Here is a 24,758-nt window from a genome sequence, read left to right as displayed (position 1 = left end):
TCCCCAATGGCTAATGCCAATTCCAACACAGGGAATTCCAAATGACCTTTCATAGGTCCCAAGGCTAAATGCCAATACAAAGGTACAGTAACCATACAATTAGACCACAAGTAGTTGAGGTTTCCTTTCCCCAGGTTTAAAACTTTCACAACCTTTCTATACATTTTTATGACTTTCCACAGACCTTCTGCAACATTCACAAACTTTCCATATATTTACCCATTCAGATTTAACCATAATCCATTTCCAATTCTTGTTCTTTTCCACACTGTAAAGGACTCTACTCAAACTCAGTATTTAGCAGCTAAAATTTCCCTAGATTTATAGATATTCTGCAGTTTTCTGAAGCTTCCTGCTTCTTCTTCTTCTCTAACATACACTTTTGAGCTTTCCTGAGAAGTTTTTCAATTGTTTTATTTGGCCTATTATATTCTATTTAGGATTTTATTGGGAACCTTTTGTTTGGCCAGGACAATTCCCTGACCAGGAGGATGCTTGCATTTTTTTATATTCTTATAGCAGCCCACCTGATTATTCCTCTTTCTTTCCTATTGAAGAGGATGTCTAGAATGGACATTAGTTTTATTCATGTGTAACAACACTTTTCCTTAAGATACAGGCACATTCCCCCTGCTGAAGCAGTGAGGAGATTGAAGGCTCTTTAGTTACAGCTTTAGAGGTGTTGCTGATTGGCACCCAAGCAGCTTGCACCAGTTTAAAGAGCGGCCTGAGTTTTAAAAGTGTCATTTTTTTTTTTTTCCCTCCATGTTGGAGAGACAGACATTCTGCTGTTTCTGTAACCTGTAGCAAGGGGATTAGACGGCTGCTTCGCTAGCAAATTTAACATTGTCCCTCCTTGCAGCTCCAGCAGGGAGTATTCAGATGCAAACTGTATTGCTAGAAGTTACCTGGGGTGGAAAGAAATGCTGCAAGCAAGTTCTCTGGGGAAATTTTTAAGGAGCCTCATCCCTCTGGCCAGGGCTACAAGGCAGCAGGAGACAGCACAGAGGGTCCTAGGCTTATTTTTTGGGGGGGACACTGCCCATATTGATAGCCTTGGTTTTCCTGTTCCCCATTCCCCTCTCCTGCGCCTGCAGCTGTTTGAGAGATAGCAATTTGATCTGGGAACCAGGGGCCTTCCCAGATTACAGAATATGTGAAACTAACCCACGTTTGTTTGGCCTTCACTAGCCATCTGCAAGATAATACCTTTTTTCTTTCTTCTTAAAAAAACACTTTTCCCTTAGAAGTGCAGAGCAGGAGCCACTCTTTCAAGGCACAGCTCCCTCCTGCCTTGCTACTTCCCCCAATAACACTCTCCCTTCTGCTTGTTGCATTTTTGCTTCGCGAGAGACACCATTTTACACTTATAATATTTAGATTTAAAGTACTCCCAAGGGGGGGGGGCTATCCGACCCCAAAAGCAGGCCACTCTGACCTACAGAATGTTTCCAGGGTGCCAGAGTTTATGAAGGGATTTTGTCCCCGGAACTTGGGGAAATTCTGGAGCACACAGTCAAGAACTGTGGGTGCAGGCTTAGACTGGCGTCCCCTTATGTTGGCTAACGTGACTGCTACAAACATGCACTTAATTTGGATTACAATTAGGAGCTGGAACACAAGGCACAGGAGCAATTCCCCCCTCACGGCGCAGACAAACACGGGCTGGGAGCTCCCAAAGGAAGCCAAACAAATGTCCGCTTGGCCTCTCCTCCTGCGAGGCTAGAGCCCACTCAGACTCCATAGACCGAAGTTTGTGGAGGCACACAAAAAGGAGGAAATAACTTTTTTTTTACTTTAACCTTAACATTCACTCACACATTCACTCAGAGGTTAAACAATCCCACCCAAACCCCGCCTAGGCTTCTGAGATTAGATGAACAGCATCGGCTACAGGCAGCAGAACCCCAAAACCAAAAGAGCTCTATACAATCCAAATGAAGCTAGCCAAGCCGGCTTCAACAAATTCCCTGTTCGGGAATATGTACCTCTGCGTCCAGAGGACAAAAGAGACCAAGTCTCAGTGGCAGTGGCCCAAGTCCGCTGCCCAAATGGGTTGCCACTCACCTGTCGCCGAGGCTGTCCTCTGTCCTTTGCTTACTCTAGACTGGGCCGTCAGGGCTTCTAGCAGCTCCCGAGTGTCTCCTGAAGGCGCAGGGAATTGCTCCCAATCAGAGCTTGCGGCCGCTGTCCTGCCACACGTCAGCTAGACACACGGGACCGCACGAAGCCCCGGGGGCTCACCGAAGGCGGCACCGCTTTACAGAGGCATCTCGCTGGGGCCTCCAAAATGTTACGGCTACATAGGCGAGATTGAACACTCTGAAGCGGTGTATAAAGTTAAGCAAAGGATTTTTAATATTGGCCAGGAGTTGGGCAGACCCTGAGCAGGTCTCTAACATGCTCCAACCTCCAATGGAGTCTAAACGCTGGGTTTTTATACTGGTGCAGTCTCTTTGTTTCTTCTTTGGCGGGAAACAGCCTTAGGAAGAGGGGGCTGGGCAGGACTGCAGGAATGTCTTGGCAGTAACAGGAACAGAAATTCGCAAGGCTAAAGGTTATCTTCGACGGCAGCATAGCTCTTCAGCCAGGGACGAACTCCCTGTGAGGCAATTTATTTTCAAAGGGCTAGACATTCTGCAAAGCACAACCTTCACAAATGTTATAAACCAGACACAAGCAAGCAAATGGGAGGTGATAGAGGCTGAAGTCCTTTTAGCTTGTAAATCACTAATTGCTATAACACTCCTTCTTACATTCCTTTTTCCAAGGCCTTTTAGCAAGTCCTTGCTACTTCTTACAAAAAACATTTAAAGCCCTTACATACTTACATATTGAAACTTTTTACAGGGAATATTTGGTGCCCCTACACTAAGGAGCAAGGGGTCCCAGCCCCCAAACAGGCTCCCCAGCCCAGGGTTCCACTGCCAGGAAGGTAAGTCCCCAAAACTTCTAGCTGTGAAAACCAGTGGAGATGGTGGCTGAGTGAGACAGAGGGCTTCTGGAGTCCCAGGAATTCCTTTCAAAGGGCCCATGACAAACTTACTCAGATTCACTCACTCTGAGCTCCAGCGCTAGGGTGGCAGCTCAAAAGGTGCCAGGGGCATACAGGGAGGAACTGAAGTGTCTGACATAAGGGCCAGAGCTGGAAGGGCAGCTTGTAAAGCCACTGTTCCTTTGCTGAGCCCTCACCCCACAGAGCCAGTAAGCAGATGCCATTAGCTAAGCCTCAATCAACCAGGCAAACTGTTCACCCTGCCATGGTGATTCCCAGAGACCCCATTCGACCCAACGTACAGCTCACTTAAGCCAATTCCAGTGGCTTTTCCATACAAACAGCCTGTCATGGCTCCTACTGCAGATGTTCCTTAAACCTCTCAAAGGTTCACAAACACCACGCAAGCAGCATCTGGCCTTGGCATACCCTGTACCTATTGCTGGGCAGTCCCAAGCAGTTGACCTTGGTCTACACTTCCCAAAAGGCCCAGAACCAACACACCTGGTGGCTGTTGTCAGACCATGCCAGACCACCACCCAACCACACACCCAAATGACACACTCAATGGGCAGACTCAGCAGGCATCGGAGGCTTAATAGAGCAAATTCTGCTCCACAAAGTCAGCCCCTGCACAACAGCTATAGTCACAGCCAGTCCTCACAACCAATCAGCCTAAGGATCAATTCCCTCTTTGTGCCAAAAGCAATCAAGGCTCAACTACAACAGGAGGGCACACACAATCCACACGAGGGACACTCCTGGAGCACCTGGCTCAGGTGATCAGGGAAGCTGTGCTACTGGGCCCTACAGGGGCCACTCTTTCAAGACCAGAAGACAGTATTCCTACCTAATACAACAGACAGAAACAAACACAGGGAGGCAGACCAAATGAGGAGACAAAGAAACATGTCCCAAATGAACACATAAAACAAAACTCCAGAAAAAGAAAATACTGGTTATAAGGATGCTCACTGATCTCAGTTAGACCTTCAACAAAGAGATAGGAAACATAAAAATGGACATAGAAAACATAAAAAAGAACCAGTCAGAAATGAATAATAAATCAGAGGGAATCAACAGAAGATTAGATGAAACAGAGGATAAAATCAGAGATTTGAAAGATAAGGTAGCAGAAAACACTCAATCATAACAAAAAGAAGAAAGAAGGAAGGAAGGAGAAGAGGAGGAAGAGGAAAAGGTAGAAGAGGAGGAGGAGTCCAAAACAATGAGGATAGTTTAAGGCAGGGGTCTCCAACCTCCCGGCTTCTGACCAGTACCAGTCGGGGCCTGTCAGGAACCCAGCTGCACAGCAGGAGCTGAGTCTGAATGTAACATGCTTAAATAATTCCGAAACCATTCCCCCACCCCGAATCTGTGGAAAAATTGTCCCACAAAACTGGTCCCTGGTGCCAAAAAGGTTACAGACCACTGATTTAAGGGGCCTGTGGGAAAACATCAAGTGTACCAACATTCACATTATAGTGGTACCAGAAGGAGAAGAGAGCAAGGAATTGAAAACCTATTTGAAGAAATAATGACAGAAAACTTCCCTAACCTGGTAAAATAGACATACAAGCCTAAGAAGTACAGTGAGTCCCAAACTTGATCCAAAGAGGCCCACGCCAAGACACATCATAATTAAAATGCCAAAGGTTAAAGACAAAGAGAGAATTTAAAAGCAGCAGGGAAAAAAAAGTAGTTAGTTGTTTTCTGTTAAGAAATCATTCGACAGTCTTATGGGAGCTCCCTTGTATAAAATTAACTTCTTTCATAAGAATTGTCAGCTGATTTCTCAGCAGAAACTTTGTAGGCCAGAAGGGATCAGCATAAAATATTCCACGTGATGAAAAGCAAGGGCTACAATCAAAATTACCCTACCCAGCAAAGTTATCATTTAGAATTGAAGGACAGATAAAGAGCTTCCCAGACAAGAAAAAGCTAAAGGAGTTCATCACCACCAAATCAGTATTAGAAGAAATGTTAAAAAAGACTTCTTTAAAGAAAAAAATATATATGAATTGTAAAATGGCAATAACTACATATCTAACAACAATTACTTTAAAAGTAAATGGATTAAATGCTCCAATCAAAAGAAAGAGGGTAGCCAAATGGATAATAAAACAAGACCCTTACATATGCTGTCCACAAGAAACTCTCTTCTGATCAAAAGACACAGACTGAAAGTAAAGGAATGGAAAAAGGTATTTCATGAAAAGTGAGGGAGAGAAAAAAGCTGGAGTAACAATACTTAAAACAGACAAAATAGACTTTAAAACAAAGGCTATAATAAGAGACAAAGAAGGCCCCAGTAATTCCACTTCTGGGTATTTACCCAGAGAAACCCATAATGAAATTGTTACAGAATGGGGGTCGACCTTCAAAAATCCCCAGAGCCTGCAGGTTGGGGGATGGGGAAAGGAAACAGCTTTTAAGATGCCTTCACCTGCCTGTGGCTCGTGGCTAGTGTCTTTGTTACACAAATGGCTTTGGTTCTTCCAAGGCCCCAAGAAGATGGGAGGGGTTTTTGGACCATGGAATGGTACAGAGAGCACACAGAGCCTGCGTAAGGTGCTGTGAACGGTCAGAACTGGTTACAACACCCACTGTGTGAAAGAACACAGTTAGGGGTTTAAAAATAAGCAGCAGACATTTTAGCTAGGTTCTCCATGCGGTTTTGGGATGGGAGAACACCGCGGCTTTGAAAGGACAAAGGGAGAACCATGCGTGATCCAGTGCAACACGGCACATGTTTTCCTGGACTGTTATACGGAGGCTGATGACATCGTACCCCAGATACTGAAGGAGACAGCTGACAGATAAAGGATGGGGAACTTCTGGGCTTGGTTTTGGCTTCTAGCCTTTTGGGGAGCAAGGGAAGTACTGGGTCCCGTGGGAAAACAGGGCTCTGATCTGAAGTGCTCACTGTCCTCCCCAGGTTGGAATATTGTAAATAAAGACCTGTTTTCCTCAATACTAGTTGTTGGGTTTTACACCAAGGCACCACGTGAAAGAACCTCCTTTCGCTCTGTAACAAAATGAGGCACAAAACAAGGGGACCCCGAAATAGGAGATACTGCCCGCAGCCCATGGTTGAGATAAGGGGAGAAGCAGGTGATCTGGCTTAAGGTATTTTTCAAAACAATGGCAAGATGATAGCCAAGTCTTTCCTAGAGGGAAGAGGGCTAATGCCCCAGGCAAAAGGCATACCTGACTTTCAGACTGTATCCTGACTCATGACATAGTCAGAGGAGGCAGAGGCCCATGTCACTGAGTCACTCTGGCCCTGACCAAATATGGCAGCCTAGAGAATGTAAACAATACAGGGAAACTGGAAAACATAGCTCATTGTAGGAGGTGCTGAAGATGAGGTCATGTAGTAAGTTCCAGGTCAGGATTTAAAATAAGGACTGTGTGAAAGAGAAGAAGATTCTGCCATGCTGCCTGTAGTTAGGGGAAAGCTATGTCTGCTCCTCTGAGGATTCGGCCACATGGCCCAGGCTAGTAAGAAAGAAGTAGCTGGTGTACCATGCAAGAGAGGAGAGGTGGCAGCCATTCCAAGCTGTAGTGAGGAAGGGACAGCCATTAGGGGCAGTCGTGAGGGATTTGGCCATGAGGTCTCAGAGAGAAAGCAGCTATGCAGTTTGTAGTCAGGTTTCTGCCATGCAGCCAGATGCAGTAGTGCAGTAAGGAAACATCAGCCAAGAGGGAGAAAACAGCATGATGCTGCTCTGATCGTGCCCATTCTAGCTGTCTCCAAAGCCACTAAGGACTCTGCCTTGTAAGACATCGTCCTGCCACCTCACAGACCCGAACTCTATCTGAACTCTTGGGACTCCAGACATACAGAGAAGTCATCACTTTGAGTTCCTCATTTTTCCTTAAGTATCTCCATGTATACATGTCAATAAACATGTTTTTCTCTTGTTAATCTATTATTTCAGAGGTTGCAGCCAACAACTCACAATGGTAGAGGTAAAATTATTTTCCTCCCCTACAAGAAAAAACATTCTAGGCTGAGGGGAGAAAGCCATGCAGAAATATACCTAGACTATACAAGGAATAGTGTGAGGAGGCCAGTGTGGCTAAAAAAGATTTCCTGCAAAGGAAGACATGAGACAAAGACCAAGAGATACATCAAGATCCTAATCTTGTGGGGGCCTTTGTGGCATTGTAAAGACTTTGCTTTTATTTTGAGTGAAAGAGATATCTACTGCCGGGTATATAAACTGACAGAACACTTAAACAACATGGGCACTCTGGCTAACAATAGGAGTACAGGAATAGAGGCAGAAAGATAAGTCAGGAGATTGTGGCTCAGCCTAGGGAGTTAGATGTAGAGGTGGTGAGAAGCGGCTGCATTCTAGATACATTCTGAAGGTAAAGCCAGTAGGAATTCCTGACGGGATATGAGGTAACAAAAGGATTCACAGATGACTCGAAGGTTTTTAGCCTGAGTCAACAAGAAAGATGGAATTGTTTTCAATTAAGATGAAAAAGAATAAACGCTGAGCAGGTAAAGGAAAAGGGGAGATAAAGACTTCAGTTTGTGGGCCTGTTAAATCTGAGCTGTGAGTAGTTGCCCTGGTGCTTACATGGAGAAGTCAGCTAGATATACAAACCTGGAGGACTTCAAGAGTAAGGTCAGGACTAAGATATACAAATCTGTGAGTCACTGGCACACAGATAATAACTTAAAGCCATGTGACCAAATGAAATATCCAGTCAGTGCAGAAAGTAGTAAAAGGAAAGAATCCTGGGAACTCCAAGTTTATGAGATCAAGATGAAGTAGGATTGAAAAATGAGACTAACAAAGACTACTGAAACACTAACTGTGATATAAGAGGAAAATCAAGAAAGCATGGTGCTGGGGAAGCCAAGTGAAGAAAATGTATCTAGGAGGGAGTAACCAACTGTGTTAAATGTGCTGCTATGTCAAGTAACAGGTGGACTGAAAACTGACCACTGGATTTACAGTGTGGAAGTTATCAGTTACCATGACAAGAACAGTTTCTCTAGAGTTTCAAAAGAAATCCTAGTCAGAATATAGAAAACCTGACCCAATGACAACCACTGAAAGAAGTAAAAAGCAAACAGAAAAATAGTATCAATAAGATACCCAATTCAAAAAAAAAAACATTCCCAATTCAATATGGGGTGGCTAAAATAGAAACTGGCTTTATACCTCTAGTACAATTGTACAAAGTATGTATCAGGTGCCTGCCTGCTACATACTTCTAACATAATTTAGGTTAAGAGAAGACTTTGTGATTCAGGAAAATTTCAAAATCTAAAAGGTGTTGCATTGATAATTTGGTGAGGCAGAGGTGCCTCACACACCCTAGGCTCGGTTGGAAACTGCTCTGTCCAGTAGAGTCTTCGTGACCACGGCGGAACAAACTTTTACCTAGGATACTTTATTTATGTCTGGGGGAAGGAAGGTGTCTGCCTCTCTAGGGGAAAACAGCAGCTAAACCTTCAACCTTCATCCTTCATGCCTTTTATTAAGGAGGATACATACAAGAGATACAAGGTCAAAATTCATAAATCATCAATAGCTTTTAGGTGTTTGACAGTAACAGATTACATGAATACAGGGGGTCACAGTGACTGGTCTGTGTCAGGGTCTATAAAACATCTTGACCAGGTACAAGGTTTCATACACTCCTTGCTAGAGATTGTTTATGTTACATTAATGATAAAGAAAGCAGAGCAAGTTCTAAAGCATAATAAGCATTCTTTAATCCAATTCCCATGGCAACCCTCTGAGTGGTCTTCAGTTATATTCCAAACACAGCCTTATGTTGAGACTTAAAGACAAGCACAGCTGGGATGCCGGCGGCAGTCATGCTCAGGCTGGGGCTACAATTCCCTAAACCATGAGGAGTGGTTGCCCACAATTTGGACCAAAAGAATCTAACTGCTTCAGTAGTTCTGCTCTGTCCATTTCTGGCCTTTTTAATCTAAACCTTACCTAACCTCAATGGCTTCATCTCCTCCATGAACCTCTCTGCCCATAAACTTACTTGGTCTTCTCAATTCCTAATGAATTCTGTTCTCTCCACCACTGCTCTGGCACTGAATCATACCTTTTAGCAACTTCATATATATATGCTATCAGTAGTCTCAACTACATATAAGTCCTGAAGGGAAGACAAGGTTCTTACTGTAAACTGTATACTCCAGTCATATCATATGCCTTGCACATCTGCTATTTGGATTGATGGTAAATAAAGCAAGGGAAAGAACAGTTCAAAAGAAAGCCATATTCAGCCCTGGCTGGTGTGGCTCAGTGGTCTAAGTGCTGGCCTATGAACCAAAAGGTTGCTGGTTCAATTCCCAGTCAGGGCACATGCCTGGGTTGTAGGCTAAGTCCCCAGCTGGGAGCATGCAAGAGGCAACCAATTGATGTATCTCTCACACATCAATGTTTCTCTCCCTCTCTTTCTCCCTCCCTCCTCCTCTAAAAATAAATAAATAAATAAATAGTCACTTTAAAAAAAAGAAAAAGAAAGCCATATTCAACAGATGGCGCTGGGATAACTAGAAAGCCACAAGCAAAGAATAACACCATATATAAAAATTAGCTCAAATGGAATAAAGACTTAAATGCAAAACCACAAGCAACCTAAGGGAAAACAAATTAAATTGGCCTTCAAAAAACTAAAAATTTCTGAGTTTCAAACACTACCAATAAAGTAAAAAGACAACCCACAAATTGGAGAAAATATTTGCAAAATAAGGGCCTAATATTCAGGATACATAAATTATCCTTCAATTAAAAAATAACAAGACAAATAACAAAAAATGAACAAAGAATCTGGATAGACATTTTTTCCAAAGAGGTTGTACAAATAACCAATAAGCACAGGGAAAAATGTTCCACATCATTAGTCAATAGGGAAATGCAAATCAAAACAATAATGAGAAACTACTTCAGACCCACTGGGAAATGAAAAAGATGAATGACAACAAGAAGTGTTGGCAAGGAATGTGGAGAATTTAGGAACTCTCATACATTGCTGATGGATTGTAAAATGATGCAGGTGCTATAGAAACACTTTCACAACTCTTCAGAAAGTTAAAAAGAGTTACCATATGACCCAGGAATTCCACTCCTAGGTATATAACCAAGATAACTGAAAACACATGTTCATAAACAAACTTGTAGATGATGCATTATTCAAAATAGCTAAAAAGTGAAAACAATCCAAATGATTAATGAACAACATGTGGCATATCCATACAATGGACTATTATTCAACCATTAAAAAAAAAGAACTGATATATGCTAAAATATGGATAAACCTTGAAAACATTATATTAAGTGAAGTAAGCCATACACAAAGGCCACATATTATGTGAGTCTATATAGGAAATGTGCAGAACAGGCAAATCTACAAACAGAGGTAGATTCATGGTTGCCAGGGGCTGGGGGAGGGGGGATGGAGAGTGACTACACTGGGAAACACAATTTTCGTTGAGTTAGATCTAACACTTATTTTTGACTAACTTTTGGCATCTGAATCCAAAAATGACCCCAGTTTTACTATAACACATCAACTTTTTAAGGTACGAGATAATCTCCCTTTGTCCCAAAAATCATACAAAATGTACATACAAAGGAAAATAAAGAAAAAAATTACCTGAATATACTGTTTAGAGTTATTTTATTCATATAAAGGCTATATGTTTCTATAAGTTAAATTGTGCACAAGTAGCAAAGTTCTGCTACCAAACATACATATCAAGTTATTTTATCTTTTCAAACGACAGGCTAAGAAATGCCAAAATGAGATACTTGAAACAGTCTCCTTAAGTTGGCAAAGCTTTAACAAATTGTTTCATGAGACCCAGTTTTATGTGCAGAGGTGGGAATATAATGTTCTTTCTGTCAACAAGTGGCTCATGTAGAATGTTTGGATCACCAGGTTTGAGGTCAGATCATGGAGGCCAATTCGACTCCACCCAACACTTCTGCTGTCCCACATACACAGAAAACGGGGATACCTGGTGTTTCCGCATTGCTGACCAAGAAGGAAGCAGACCATTTGAAGGTCAATACAGATGATCCAATTGTGCTTGTAATATTGCAACAGATCAGTGACTCTCTTTATGGCTTCACATTCTTCACGAAAACGAACTGAATGGCCAATTGGGACTGCACCAAACAAATTGCCATTGTGGAGGAGGACACACTTCAGGCTCCGCTTTGAGCTATCGATGAACAGGCGCCATTCAGTTGCGTTCTAGATTGGAATTCCCAATTCCTCCACTAAACCATGTATGTTATGGCAAAAAACAAAGCCACTGTCACTTCGAAAGTACTGCAGAAATGCACTTTCTCTTGATCGAAAGGAGGATCCCTTTGCTCCTTTTTCAAGCAAGGTTTTCTTGTGCAGTCTTGATGCTAGGAGTTCTGAAGCCTCTTTGGACAGTCGCAAATCTCGTGCCAAATCATTCAATTCATGCTGATCAAATCCCTTATGAACTGAGTCATCTTCAATTTCAAAATATTCATCATTGCTGTCACTTAGTTCTTCACCATACTCCTGTTTTTTGAAAGAGGGTAGTTCAATGAAAACTGGCACTGGGATTTCAGCTGAATGAGGCACTGGGCGTATAACTGATGGTAGACTAGGATACTCTATTTACATTTTTTTTATTGTTATATCCTGACTTTAAATTTTATTTTATTTACTTGTTTTTAGAAAGGGGGAAAGGAGAAAGAAAGGGAGAGAAACATCAATGTGTGGTTGCCTCTCATGTGCCCAAACTGGGGACCTGGCGTGCAACCTAGGCATGTACCCTGACTGGGAATCGAACCAGTGACACTTGGTTATCCTGATGTTTTCACTATACAAAAGTAACAGTCACTTGAATAATATCTGGGCTCTCGCCAAACCATAGGTATACCAAATGGCAATCTATATGTGTTCCCTTTGTCCACATCCATAAACTCTTGACACATTGCTTGCACACCTTGTGAGGGGCCCAAGACTTATCTTGATCACCACGTTTTACTTTAAAATATGCTATATAGGACTTGCCTGACAAATGCCCTGATGTTTGGCCTTTGACTGGGAATGGTGAAACTGCCACAGATATAACAAAATGAATTAGGGTTGTTTAGGCACTTATGATAAGAAATAGCAGAGGCAGACATGATCTGAAGGAAAGGAAATAAGTACGTATGTAAATAAAAAAATAAATTCTGCTAATTCGTTGGATACAGACAAGAACTTGGACTACACTTGGGAATACGATTCACTATATAGAGCGGCACACAACCTCTCATCACACTGTCTCATGTGTAACTGAATAGCCTAGACAAGTATGAACCTGTCGCTGATCTCCAAGATTGTCCCCCACCTCTTCCCACTTGAGGGAGGTTTGCTCTCAGCCAATAGGAGAGCACTAGTGCTTCCCTCGATCCAGGCTCCATCCAGCCTCCATCCAGCCTAGAGTGGTCACATTAAGATAAGCTGTGCAGAAAAAAATTTGACGTGATAGAAGAAAACTAACTGCAGTTTTGAAATCAGCATGCCTATTTAAGTCTAAAACAGCTGAAAAAATGAACTCAACAGGAATTAGGTTTAAAATTGTTCCCCTGTGCTATTAATGAGTAAGAGGTTTCTTTTGGGAGTAATGAAAATATTCTAGTTATGGCTGTGCAACTCTTAAATATACTAAAAGCTAGTTAATTGTATACTTTTAAAGGGTGAATTTTTCCTGGGCTGGAGTGACTCAGCTGGTTGGGCATCGTCCTGAAAAGGAAGGGTCATCAGTTCTAGTCCTGGTCAGACAGAGCACATGCCTGAGTTGCAGGTTAGGTCCCTGGTTGGGGCCATACAAGAGGTAATGATAGGCAACATATCGGTGTTTCTCTCTCACATCCATGTTTCTCTCTCTCTCTTTATGCCTCCCTTCCCCTCTCTCTGAAAATAAATGGATAAAATCTTTTTAAAAAATTAAAAGATGAATTTTATGTGAACTATATCTCAATTTTCTAAAAAATTTAAAAAGCAGGCCATAACTCCTATCCATCTAGACATGTTTGTTTCTACAGTCAACAGATAACAAAGTAGCCCTGGCTAGTGTGTCTCAGTGGATTGAGTGACAACCTCTGAACCAAAGGGTTGCCGGTTCAATGCCCAGTCAGGGCACATGCCTGGGTTGCAGGCCAGGTCCGCGGTAGGAGGCGTACAAGAGGCAACCACACACTGCACTGATGTTTCTCTCCCTCTCTTTCTCCTTCCCTTCCCGTCTCTCTAAAAATAAAAAAAACCTTTTAAAAATAAATTTAAAAAAATAATCAAACAACATACAACAAAAAAGTAGAGACCAAACTGGAGAAGAGGTTACTTGAAATTTACCAAATGAACTTCCATGCCCCAACCTTGAAATTCATAGATGTTTTCAAATCTTAATAACTTATATTCCGTTTGACATTAGTTTCCTTTTCTCCCTTTCATCTACAAGTTCTTATGCTTTTTGGTTTTCAAGTTTATAAATTACAGATACTAGTAGTATAAGGTCAATTAGTTAGCACTGAGAGTTATTGGTATGCCCCAAGGAAAAACAATTCCTACAAATTATTTGGAAACACAAGAAAAGTATAATGAAGTAATCTGAAAGGGAACCCTGGGAAAGTCCTGTTTGGAGAGAAAGAGGCCACTAATGCATTTTCAGTGGAAAGCAGCCAAAGGTAAAAATAGGTTTGAAATCACTGTAGTAACCAAACTGAATGAAACCCTTCAGTCCTAAAGGGAGAGTTCTAAAGTTCTTTTGACTTCTCTGTCTGAAAACAAAACCTGCTTCTACGAAAACCTTTCAGTGAAAGAAATTTAATTGGATTAAGTTCCTACAGTAGAGCTGTGGGGATTACTGTGACAGCCATCTTTACCACAAGTAAGGTAGATCTGAAGGTGAACACTGGAATCCAGGTGGCCACTGTGGTGGTCACTTTTTACCCAGGATGAAGTCCTGTGTTAACTGTATTTTTCAGTGCAATAAACTCCCCTGGACTCCAGCCCCTACACGATAATGACAGAAATAGTTCTGAGGCAGTGTTCATCATTTATAGTCACTGTATTTTTTAATATATATTTTTAGAGAAGTTTAAGGTTTGCAACAAAGCTGAGGGAGATACAGATTTCCCATACACACACCTTGTCCCTACACATGCATAGTCCCCCACATTACCAACATTTTTTGTTATTTTGTGCCAAGAATGAACCTACATGACACATCATACTCACCCAACACCCACCGTTTACCTTAGAGTTCACTCCTGGGTATTGCACATTCTATGGGTTTTGACAAACGTACAGACAGCATTTTCACAGCCCTAGAGGTCCTCTGTGCTCTACCCATTCATCTCTCCCATCCACACTATCCCTGGCAACTGCTGACCTTTGTACTGTCTCCATAGTTCTCAGAATGTCAAATAGTTGGAATCATACAGTACATAGCCTTTTCAGACTGGGTTCTTTCACTTAGTAATATGCATTTTCAATACACACACAGAACAATTTTCAAATGAAACAGTCACAAAATAGAGCCATCCCAGTCATAAATTTGTTCTCTTCCAAATAATGACCTCCTCAAAAGAAAAAACAAAAACAAAAAAACTTTAAACATATAGATAAAGACTTGGCATAAGAATTCATGGGCTTGTTTTAAGCCAGTTTCCTTGATTGTAAAAGAAAATATCCTAAGGTTTGTCAAAGAAATGAAATTCATCTCAACTTTAATCTACAATGAGTTCCTATAAAAGAGTACCCCAAGTCAGAATGTAGGAAAGTAGAACAAACATACAAGTTAAAAGGGGTGTCTAGTTCTCAAAAAGTGAAAAATCAAAAAATTCCTAGTTATACACTGGTTTTATAAATAACCTTCAATATAGTTTGGCATTTTCTACATATATCTGTATAATTATTTTCCTACATTACTGATCACATAGCTTAAGATGATCACATGTCCAACTATGCAACAAGATTTACTCATCATTTTGGGCCATCTAATACAATCAAGACGAAGATATCATTAAGATTGAAAACTATGTTTCTCATCCTTACTTAGTATTTGCATTTTCAATTTTATTTTGATACTTGCTTTTATGACATGGTGGGCTGGGAGGAACCTCAAGTAATTGTACACACACTGTTAAAGAAAGGTAGTGTTGTTAAAACTAAACAGCTGGTTGACAGGAAGCACTGCAATCCTGTAGCTTGATATGTCTGCTCATTGGCAGGGAATCCTAAATTCTAATTTGGTCTATAAAAGGCAATTCAGTATCGTCAATTACACCACGAAGTACATGCTACCTAAGAGTCAAACACACGAGAGAGATGAGACCCACTATATTGAGAGCACTCTATAGAAAATGGTGAGGCACAACACCATTATGAATGATTAATTCATTATAATCATTTGGATTTCCAAACAGGCTGAAAAGTTCACCATCTAGGACTAGATTATTTTGGTAGAAATAAACAGCATGATTTCCCAGGAGTCACTAGTACCTGACTTAATATTGTTATAAATATCTTAGAGGCAGAAAATATTTTAAATATATGTTTATAAATATTACATATATTGAATTTGAGCTCTTTTATGTCTGATTTCATAAAATAGATGAAGAGCTTAAATTTGGAATTAAGTGGAAAGCAAAAATGGCAGTTTTGATGTAGATAAATACTAAGAACCCATTTAATAAGCATAATCCTAACTATACCTAAAAGAAAACTTAGATCTCATAGGGGTTTATACTCCAGAGTTCATTCTAGGTTAGTTCCTTTAAAAAAATAAATAAATAAAGTTAAAATAGAAAAAGCTGAGTTCACGCCGGAGCCCAGTGAGGAAAGTGTCTCGGTAGGACCCTGCTGCCCAGTGGGACTCTAAAGAAAACCTACCAACAGACGCCGTCTGTCACCATGGCTAAAGGAGACCCCAACAAGCCAAGAAGCAAGATGTCCTCGTATGCTTTCTTCATGCAAACCTGCCGGGAAGAGCACAAGAAGAAACACCCAGACTCTTCTGTAAACTTTTCCGAATTCTACAAGAAATATTTGGAGAGATGGAAGACCATGTCTGCAAAAGAAAAGTCAAAATTCGAAAATATGGCAGAGTGACAAAGCTCACTATGTATGACAGGGAGATGAAAAATTATGTTCCTCCCAAAGGTGATAAGAAAGGAAAGAAAAAAAGATCCCAATGCTCCTAAAAGACCTCCATCTGTCTTCTTCCTGTCTTGCTCTGAACATTGCCCAAAGATCAAAAGTGAACACCCTGGTTTATCCTTTGGGGATACTGCAAAAAAACTGGGTGAAATGTGGTCTGAACAGTCAGCCAAAGATAAGCAACCATATGAACAAAAAGCAGCTAAGCTCAAGAAGTATGAAAAGGATATTGCTGCATACCGCGCCAAAGGCAAAAGTGAAGTGGGAAAGAAGGGTCCTGGTAGGCCAACAGGCTCAAAGAACGAACCAGAAGATGAGGAGGGAGAAGAAGAGGAAGAGGAGGAGGAGGAGGAAGAGAATGAAGATGAAGAATAAAAAGCTACCCTGTACTGATGTGTGTGCTCAGGCAATTGTTTTGCTAAAAATGTGAATTCGAGTGCAGCTCAGTATTAGCTTCAGTATAACTGCACAGATTTTTGTATAGCTGGTAAGTCTTTACAGAGAAAATACTTTTTTCAAAATGCAGGTTGTAGCTTTTTGAGGGCTATAACATACCGTCAGATCTTAAGGCTTTGGATGTTAAATGTTTCTAAATATTTAATGGCTTCTTTAATATCTTGACTTGTATATGGTAGCACAACAAACTCAGAAATTATATTAATAGTAAATTTTGGGTTTTTTAGAATGTTGCATTTGTTTTTTTGTTAAATTTTGTAATAAAATTATCTATATTAAAAAAAAAAAAAAAAGAAAGAAAGAGCCACAAGATTAGGCATCACTAAGACAGCTCTAAAGGGAAAAAAATTCTACCTTATCACACTATTAAAAAAAATTAAACAGTTCTGGCTGGTGTGGCTCAGTGGATTGAGCGCAGGCCTGCGAAAAAAAGGGTTGCCAGTTCGATTCCCAGTCAGGCACATGCCTGGGTCTTGGGCCAGGTCCCCAGTTTGTGGCACACAAGAGGCAACCACACATTGTTGTTTCTCTCCCTCTCTCCCTCCCTTACCCTCTCTCTAAAAATAAATAAGATCTTTAAAAAAATTAAAATAAGTAAATAATAAATAAATAAATAAAATCAAAGACAAAACAGAGTGCCACTAAGAAGGCGGCTCCAAGGGGGGAAAAATTTTTACCTTACCATACTCTTATAAAAAAATTAAACAAAATAAAAGCAAAGACAAAACGGGGTGGGGGGGACTAAAGTCAAAAGGGAAAAGCAACACGTTTAGATTCGATGAGCATTTACTGAGCACTGAATGCATGTGTCAGCAGTGTTCGAGGTTCATTTCAGACTGTGTTCTAGACAGTAAGAAGTTTAGGATGGGAGTTAAAGGAGATCAAGGATAAAAGATTGGTGAAAAGGTCTAAGACTGATTCCAAGGAGGTCATTGAGAAGGTGAAATGGATATGCTTACAAAATATTAAAATAGAAATACTTGAAAAGGTTGGTATTAAAAAATAATACAAGACTATTTCATACTGTGAGTAGCAAACTAAACTGTGACCTATTAAAGTTTTATGCTTCTTAGGAGCTACCTCAGCCAAGCGATCACCAAACCCAAATAAGGTGAAAGTGTATTTCTAAAAACCTCAAGTCCTGCCAGAAATTCTAGTCCCTGTTCTTTGAGACATTAGACTAGCACCTAATCTAAGAGGAAGGCCAGAGTTTTTGCCACTCTTCTACAAATTCTTGGAGCTTTCAAAGAAATGCCTAGTTAGAGATAACCTCCCTGGTATCCGCCAACTTCTGGGAGTTACAAGGAGTAACATGGGGTTCCAAGTACATACCTCAGGGCCAGAGTACTCCACAATTGTCCCCTAAACTGCATCTTGGGGTTATTTTCAAATATTTTACAGATAAAAAAAAGTAGGGCCCAAAATAAAAGTGTCAGTTTTAATACACCAAGTGAATAGTTTGCTAAAACATCATTTTCACCAGCCGAGTAACAGATTAAAACATGAAAACAATGGAAATTTATCTATTAGCTATAGTATGACAATATCACAGAAGTGCTGGCAAGTTTTTCTGTTATTATCTGGAGTTAGAAACTACTTAAAAGATAACATAACCTTAGGGAAATAATTTTACTATAGCAAGCATTAAAGCAATTTCAAGTAAGTTCCTAAAGGTAACATGAATCAAGCTGTTTTTTCTAGTTCAACAGATTAAGTCATACTAACAATTCAGTATTTGAATTAGTGTGAGGAGGCAAGGCAAACACTGAGAAATAAAGGTTGGGCTAGTTAAGAAAACATCTCAAAGAACATTTGCTATTGATGTAACTTGTATGATGTACAATGATAAAACAGGAGCGGGCAACAGTTTTGAGTTGCAAAAGTTCATTCTTGTATCATTATTTATTATTGTATTATTTTCCATACAAACAACTGTAAACCCAACCCTGTATATAGCTATAGTAGACATCAATCACTTTTGTCCTGGGTGCAATTTTCTTTTTTAGATCTCTCGCCTCCATGCAATCAACAGTGGATCACATGACCACACATCTACTGATCTGAGGCAAGCACAGACCAAGGTGGCCAATGGACTCCAAGCCCTGGCCCCAGTTACTGATTCAGGGAGAGGATTATATGACAAGAAGGATATTTCCTGGTAATTTTGTTAGGAATGCAGACAAAAGGCATGTTTCTGTCTTCAGGGTCCCTAGCAGTAAAGGGAGACATGAGCTCCACTGGACACCTTTATCTCCACATGAGAAAGCCAACCACGGAAAGCACAGCTGAGAGTAATAGAACACAAGGCCAGTCTTTACAACATCCTTTGTGTCCCTGAAGTCAACCTGGCCTGACCTCAGCCTATTTAGTTATGAGTCAATAAATTCCACTTTGCCTTAGCTCAGCTGGTTAAAGCAGCGTCCTGAAACGCCAAGGTTGTGGGTTCCAAACCCAGTAAGAATCAACCAATGAATGCATAAATAAGTGAAACAACAAATCTCTCTTCCTTCCTCTCTCTTAAAAAAAAAAAAAATCAACAAAGTTTTAAAATTTTTAAACAAATTCAATTTAAAACTATTAATTAAAATTATTCTGCCATCTGCAACCAACAGAATCCTGGGTAATGTATTACCCTGAATGAATAAGGTGCCAAATAACAAAGAATTATCTTCTAAATGAGCCTGGAAAGGAATGGCTCTGACAAAGTTAAATCTGCTTCTAAACCCACTAGAAACACCAACAATGACCTATTCTCACCATCTAAAATAGCTCAAGTAGTTTGGTTAATAGTCTATGCTCCTCTTCAAAGAGTATTTGAACAATGGCTACTGTTATCCACCAAAACTTTGCTGACCTACTTATTTGCTGCTTTCCAGGTCATGTGTTAAACTAGGTATCAATTTTATTCAATTGAAGCTTAGTCATTATTCTCTTAGCAGCCTCCTGTTAGTATTCAGCAAAAAGTCTGGTTAACAAATGGGAGATGAGGCCACATTATGTAGCCTACTCCAAATATACCAAAGAACAAGGCTGAACAAACAAACCCCTATATCCCCAAACCCTGATCCTTTTAAACTCATTCAACACTGGTAGCCTCTGAAAAGCACAAAGAATTTATACACAAGCATACTGTTCAACACATATGTACAATAACACAAGTTCTAGAATGGAAAGTTATACCTAACATGTGACACTGGACCTCTAGTTATTGTCTACTGATGCAAGGCTAACCACAGAAATTAAAAATTTGACAACCATAATTTATTTTTTCTTTCCTGCTAAACTGTCTACTTACCACCCTCAAATATAAAAAGAGAATAGAAGGAAAAAAGGGAGAGGATTATCATTTAAATGATTTTTACTACCAGGAGTCAGACCACATACCACCACACAAAAAGAAAGGAGTTTTAGATACTTCCCACAAATAAAGTTCTCTAACAACTTGCAAATTGAAATAATACTAAGCCTAAATCACAGTAAGTAGAATTACATGTCCATATCCAATGCCTCAGAGTAAAAATAATAACAAATTATGTACCTGAATTCACTTAAATTTTTTCCTGGAAATTATTACTTGTGTCAGGTGACCAATTAAGTGCTCCAGGAATAAGAAAGAGCAGAATTTTTTTTTTTTTTTTTTTTTTTACTGATTATCCTTTCTTGCATTTGAGTTTATACCATTTGAATGTATTATCTATTCCAAACAAATAAAATTTAAATTTAGGAATTTCCTTGAGAATCATTCAGAAACCACATTGGAACTCCCTTTAATAACAGCCTAAAACTAGTAATAAAAAAATACTGCACACCCTTTACTCTTACAAAAATTGTAATTTTCCCAAGTACACTTTAATCATGTCATAAAAGTGTAACCCAAATGTTTGGCTACTTTTCTTTCACCAAATGTGAATTCAGAATATCAGCAATATAAGGTATATAATTCTTTTGTTGTCCCTTCTCCACACGAATGGAAATACAATATATAAGTATAATTACCAACAGAAAAATATACTACCATGACCAGTGTGGTTCAGTTGGTTGGGTGTTGTCCCACAAAGAAAAAGGTCCTCGGTTCCCGCGTCCGGACATATGCTTGGATTGTGGGTTTGGCTCCAGTCAGGGCTTGGGAACCAGAGGCAAAGATAGATGTTTCTCTCTCACAACAATGTTTCTCTCCCTGTCTTTCTCCTTCCCTTTTCCTCTCTCTAAAAATAAATAAATAAAATCTTTAAAAAGAAAAAAGATGCAAAAAAGCATATAAATAATCACAAGTCAAATCACCAAAATTAATCCATATTATTTATGTTAATCAACAGTTGTCCAAAGTGTGGTTCCTATATCGCTGATGTGAATGATGCTTTTACCTATATGTAAAATATTTTAATATTTATGAATTTATTTTTAATATGTAGTGTATCATACCAAACACATTAAACCTATGATTTCACAAATACTGCCTAAAATGAAGTCACTTAAGTTAAATCATGAACCCATCTGAAAAATAAGAGTGCCCATGTGTGAGTGAAGTTTGAGAAGCACCAGTGCATTGTCCAAATTAGATCAAGGACACACTGGGAATGATCAATGAGCATCAAGCATACTGAATCTTAAATTAGACCAAACTTCATCCTTACAGGGAAACTCTCATTAAAAGGCTGGTGCAACTAGGTCCACCAGAGAGGCCTGGATTCCACTGCCATAAGGGGTAGCAGTGGCAGCAGACGAGGCAGCAGGAGAATGAAAACTACTTGAGGTTGGGGACTTCTGACATCTGGAACAGTGCATGGTACATTCAGGTGCTCAGGATCTGTGGAATCAATAAATGGTTATCTCGTTTTCTCCTTTTGGTTCTTTCTCCACTCCTGAAAATTTACCAAATTAAGAAAGAAAGAACGGACTTCGAGTCAAGATGTAGGCGTAGGCAGACACGCTTCGCCTCCTCACGCAACCATAGAAAGAATTACAACCAGATCTCAAAAACAAATAACAACCAGACCATCAGAAAATCGAGTTGTATGAAAATCCGACAGCCAAGGATTTAAAGAAGCCACATGCATCCAATGGGTGCCTTTGCTACATAGGCCACACTACTAAGACAGGGAGTAAAAGCAGCTCTACCTAACACACAGAAACAAACACAGGGAGGCTGCCAAATTGAGGAGGCAAAGAAATATGGCCCAAATGAAAGAACAGAACAAAACTCCAGGAAAAGAACTAAATGAAACAAAGATAGCCAACTTATCAGACGCAGAATTCAACACACTAATTATCAGGATGCTCAGAGAACTCAGAGTACAGTATTCCCTCACTTATCGTGGGTATTACGTTCTAGACTCCCCACCCCGCGACAGGTGAAAATTCGCGAAGTAGGAACCTTACATTTATTTTCGTATTTATATATATTTTAGGGCTTTATAAACCCCCTTCCCACACAGCTATAAACCATTCCCAGTCCCTTATTAACCGTTTCCACACTTTTATAAACACTACTTATGTTCTTAAACATATTCTACACTCTTAAACCTACGTAACTTTAACAACATACGTATACAGTACCACAAAATCCTGCAATAGTGAAAAATCTGCGATAATTAAATACTGAATATATTTTTTAAATCCTGCGAAAGAGTGAGGCTGCGATTAAGTGAACCATGATATAGAGAGGGACTACTGTACAGCAAAAACATAAAGGAAGACATGAAGGTTACACAAAGTGAAATAAAGAAAAATATACAGGGAATCAATAGAAAAGGGAAGGAAGCTAGGATTCAAATCAACGATTCAGAACAAAAGGAAGAAGTAAACATTCAACCAGAACAGAAAGAAGAAACAAGAATGAAAAAAATAAAAAACGAGGAAAGGCTTAGGAACCTCTGGGACAACTTTAAACCTACCAACATCCAAAACATAAGGATACCAGAAGGAGAAGAGGAAGAGCAAGAAACTGAAAACTTATTTGAAAAAATAATGAAAGAAAACTTCCCTAAAAGTCCAGGAGGTACAGAGAGTTCCAAAGAAGTTAGATACAAAGAGGACCACTCGAAGACACATAATAATTAAAATGCCAAAGGTTAAAAATAAAGAGAGAACCTTAAAAGCAGCAAGAGAAAGTAGGGAGTTACCTACAAAGGGGTTCCTATAAGACTGTCAGCTGATTTATCAAAAGAAACTCTGCAGGCAAGAAGGGACTGGCAAGAAATATTCAAAGTCATAAAAAGCAAGGATTACACTATCCAGCAAAGCTATCATTTAGAATGGAAAGGCAGATAAAGTGCTTCTCAGACAAGGTAAAGTTAAAGGAGTTCATCATCACCAAGCCATTATTATATGAAATGTTAGAGACTTACTTAAGAAAAAGATCAAAACTATGAACACTAAAATGACAAACTCACAACTATCACAACTGAATAAAAAAAACAAAAGTAAAAATTTAAAAAAACTAAGCAAACAACCAGAACAGGAACAGAATCATAGGTATGGAGATTATTTGGAGGGTTATCATTGGGAGGGGGAAGGAGGAGAAATGGGGAAATGGTGCAGGGATCAAGAAGCATAATTGGTTGGTACAAAATATGCAGGGGGATGTTAAGAACAGTATAGGAAAGGGAGAAGCCAAAGAACTACACACAGGACCCATGGACATGAACTAAGGGGAGACTGCTGGAGAGAAGGGGGGTACCAGGTGGAGGAGGGCAAGGGGGAAAAATTGGGACAACTGTAACAGCATAATCAATAAAATATACTTAAAAAACAAAACAAAACAAAAAGGCCGGTTCAATGCAATGACAGCAGTGCTCTCCTATTCCCTCAGAGTTGGGGAAATTAAGGTAACAAAGTTTGATCAAAATGATTAAGGATAAGAATCAAGGCTCAGTACAATCCTTGAATTTCTGGCAAAAGATAAAAACTGATAATCTGTTTCCAGACTAACACTGTCTGTGCATCTTCATACCCCAGCGAACATTAAGCTCCTGACTCTATCTTCATTAGCTCTTGGCTTATGCTTTATCTCTCATGTCCAAAACCACGTTCACCAGAGCCTTCCCAGGATTCCCAGTCCACTCCACCTCCACTCCCCTTCACAGGCAACCATCTCGGGCTGCTCATTTTTCCATATTAATATTTTAACTCCTACCCCCACTATGGTTGCAGCTTGGCTTCTTTCCCGGAGTTCAAAAATGACTGTGGAGTCCAGAATGAGATGTTGTAAGACTCCCTGACCACACAGACTAACACTTACTCTGCACTGAAGGCCAACTGGGAAAGGAAGGTGTAGGAGAACGAGGGAGAGGAGAGGAGAGAAGCCCCACTAGTGCCTCTGCACTCATCTCACCTGCCACCACTCTCCCCATTTCACTCAGCTCCCAAACCTTCCTTACACCCATTTCTATTTAGCCTAGTATTTGAAAAGGCCCCCTCCCAAGCTCCTGAATAAGCCTATTAAATAAAGCCCTTTACTTCTTGATCAGAAGGAAATAATCAGTGAGACTAGTTTAAGGTAAGGATACCAGATCTTTAACGTTACTTAAAAAAAAAACACAAAAGCCCTTCCCAACCACCTACCACAAGTTAATGCTGGCAAAGTGTCCGCCTCCAGGGCCTTGGGCAATACTGAAGAAACCTAGGTAAAATACCTTCTATAGGAAATCGGCCTTCTAAAAGGAAAACAAGTAAAAACTTGATCAATGATGACCAAGTAACTAAATACCTGTTCGACAATTTGCTTCAGGAATAATTATTGCCTGGTCTTCCCCGATCTCATCGCAGGCTACACTAGGAGAGCTGACCAGTTTGATTCAGCTAATTCCCTAAGAATCTTGTCAGCGCCGCTGCGGAGTTCAAGAGCAGCTTCCACACTACAAATTCTGAAGTTCTGTGAACCCACAGCTAAGAATAACACCTGCCTTTCTAATTTAAAAGAGAAGAAGAGAGTCCCCAGCCAAGGATTCGGAGCAGGGGTGCCCCTCGGGTCCAACGCAATTCGCGGGGACGACGAGAGACCGCCCCCAAGCGGGGCAAGGGGCGCCCAGCCGGGAGGGCGACAGTGTGCAGGTGCGGTGGGCCGACCCCCACGCAAGCGAAACACGGCTGGAGCATGAGGCTCCGGGACAGGTTTGAGAGT

The 24,758-nt window shown here is 40.3% G+C and overlaps 1 protein-coding gene and 1 pseudogene across 1 annotated transcript in view; one reads left to right on the top strand and one right to left on the bottom strand.

The window, feature by feature from the left end:
* Positions 1-24,758, bottom strand: part of RMND5A (required for meiotic nuclear division 5 homolog A) — an 84,181-nt gene that overhangs the window by 58,596 nt on the left and 827 nt on the right. The window lies entirely within an intron of this gene.
* Positions 15,935-16,555, top strand: LOC150006399 (high mobility group protein B2 pseudogene; annotated as a pseudogene).

Source organism: Furipterus horrens, unplaced genomic scaffold (genome assembly GCF_987537825.1).
Source record: "Furipterus horrens unplaced genomic scaffold, mFurHor1.1.pri manual_scaffold_6, whole genome shotgun sequence".
NCBI lineage: Eukaryota > Metazoa > Chordata > Mammalia > Chiroptera > Furipteridae > Furipterus > Furipterus horrens.
The sequence above is the reverse complement of the archived record's forward strand: the minus strand, read 5'-3'. Positions and strand labels throughout refer to the sequence as shown.